This window comes from Gossypium hirsutum, chromosome A13, assembly GCF_007990345.1.
Source record: "Gossypium hirsutum isolate 1008001.06 chromosome A13, Gossypium_hirsutum_v2.1, whole genome shotgun sequence".
NCBI lineage: Eukaryota > Viridiplantae > Streptophyta > Magnoliopsida > Malvales > Malvaceae > Gossypium > Gossypium hirsutum.
Window position 1 is genome coordinate 56,281,698 of NC_053436.1, and position 2,593 is coordinate 56,284,290.

The 2,593-nt window shown below is 40.0% G+C and overlaps 1 non-coding gene across 1 annotated transcript; it reads left to right on the forward strand.

The window, feature by feature from the left end:
* The first annotated feature begins 2,286 nt into the window (after window positions 1–2,286).
* Window positions 2,287–2,393, forward strand: LOC121213350 (small nucleolar RNA R71). The gene has a single exon (XR_005908733.1). It is a non-coding gene; the product is annotated as a small nucleolar RNA R71 (small nucleolar RNA).
* The last annotated feature ends 200 nt before the right edge of the window (window positions 2,394–2,593 follow it).

Below are 2,593 nucleotides of genomic sequence, written 5' to 3' on the forward strand. Positions count from 1 at the left end.
TTTGACAGGTTCACCCACGGGTGCTGGGTACAAGCGTGTCGCATGCCCGTGTTGTTTTGGCAGGTTCGCCCACGGCCATGTCGCACAGCCATGGCAACTTATCGCTTCCCGTGTTGGGAAAATTTTGCCCTATTTTCACACAACCTAAGGCATGGCCGCATGCCTAGCCATGTGGGCTTTAGAAAGCTTGCGTTCCATGATTCGGTTAGTACGTTAGATGTTAAAAAATAAAATTTAAATAAATTAATACTGTTAGTGCTCGGGTTGCCTCCTAAGAAGCGCTTATTTATAGTCTAAGCTCGACTTACCTCTCTGGTGTGTGATCATAGTGGATCGAGGAGTTTACACTCCTCATCGCTGTTATCAATTTTATCAACATAAGGTTTAAGACGAGTACTATTTACCTTGAACGTGCCGAATTTGGAGTGAGTACCGTATGGAAAAATACTAATTACCGTAAGAGAGGTTTCTTCATTCAGTTCAGAAGTGACGATTTGAGGATCTGCTGCATCTAGTAGTATTTTGTCTCCAACTTTAAGTTAATTTTTGGAGGAATTAAGCTCATCATGGCGTGGTATTGGTTTATCATGTTTTCTCGGTTTATGTGTCCGCCATTCGTTTAGCTCCTCAATTTGTAACCTTCGTTCTTCATGGGTGGGTTCTTTGTTGTTGCTTGGCTTATGTATGTTCTTTGAACTTGTTTCCTGCAAAGAAGGTTGCATCATATGGTTAGTTTTAGCCAAATGATTTGTACAGTCACCGTCGATTTTTGATGTGTTATTCGAATTACAGGCTTGAAGGAATTACGAGCTTGAAGGGTGATTGTTTCGTCTCCCACACGAAGTGTGAGTTCACCTATGCCAACGTCAATAATTGTTCTGGCGATTGCTAAAAAGGGCCTTCCTAAAATTAAGGGGACGTTGCTATCCTCTTCTATGTCTAGAACAACGAAATCAACTGGGAATATAAATTTGTCAATTTTAACCAGTACATCTTCAATAATACCCTTAGGAAATCTAATAGTTTTATCTGCTAATTGAATGCTCATCCTAGTTTGTTTGGGTTTCCCTAGACCTAGTTGCTTAAACAATTTGTAAGGTATAACATTGATACTAGCCCCTAAATCAGCCAACTTATTATTAACATCTAAGCTACCAATTAAACAAAGAATTGTAAAACTCCCTAGATCTTTTAGTTTGTTGGGCAGCTTATTCTGTAGAATGGCTGAGCAGATCGTGTTCAGCTCCACATGTGATGCTTCATCTAACTTCTGTTTATTTGCTAGAAGCTCCTTTAAAAACTTGACTGCATTTGGCATCTGCGAAAGGGCTTCAATAAATGGTAAGTTAATATGTAGTTTCTTTAAAACTTTAAGGAATTTACCAAATTATTTGTCTGAGCGGTCTTTCCTTGTCGCATTGGGGTATGGCATTGAGGTTTATATTCTGTAATTACCGGCTTTGGCTCATTGTGGGCTACCCTATCCTTACCTTTGCTTACCACCATTTCTGGCCTTAGTTCTGCAACTAACCCTTCCTCATCTTGAATGGCAATCACGTTGATTTGCTCCCTTGGGTTAGATTCAGTGTTGCTTGGCAGGCTACCTTGTGGTCGTTCAGAAATCAACTTGACGAGTTGTCCAATCTGAGTTTCGAGCCTTTGGATTGATGCTTGTTGATTTTTGAGTGTTGTCTCGGTATTTTGAAAACGAGTTTCTGGCACTGAGATGAATTTTGTTAGCATCTCCTTAAGGTTCAACTTTTTCTCTTGTTAGTAGGGTGGTTGTTTGAAGCCTAGAGGTGGTGGTCTCTGATTCCCTTGGCCTCCTCATAAAAAATTTGGGTGGTTCCTCCAACCTGCATTGTAAGTATTACTATAAGGATTGTTTTGAGATCGAGGATTGTTATCCATGTAATTTAACTGCTCGTTCTCCATGTTGTGGCCATAAGGTGGGTATTCTGAACTGCTTGATCCACCTCCACTCGCTTCGCACTGCATTACTGGTGAACCTATGAAGAACTAAGGAAACCATTAATTTTCTTATTTAAGAGTTCTACCTTATTAGAGAGCATGGTGACCGTGTCGAGGTTGAAAACACCGGCTGCTTTCGTCGGCTTTGTTCTCATAACTTGCCACTGATAGTTATTTAGTGACATCTCCTTAATAAATTCGTAAGCCACCTCAGGTGTCTTATTATTGATAGTTCCTCCAGTGGCTGCATCAATCATTTGACGAGTCAAAGAATTCAGGCCATTATGAAACGTTCGAACCTATAGCCAAAGCGGTAACCTATGGTGAGGGCACCTGCTCAAAAGGTCCTCGTATCTCTCTCATGTATCATAGAGTGTTTCTAAATCCATCTGTACAAAAGAAGAGATATCTTTACGTAATTTGACTATTTAAGCTGGCGAAAAATATTTTAATAAAAACTTTTCGGTCAATTGTTCCCAAGTAGTGATTGACCCTCGTGGTAACGAGTTCATCCATTGTTTAGCCTTATTCCTTAACAAAAAGGGAAACAACCGAAGGCAAATGGCGTCATTAGAAACGCCATTAATTTTAAAGGTATCGCAAAATCTTAGAAATTTGCCAA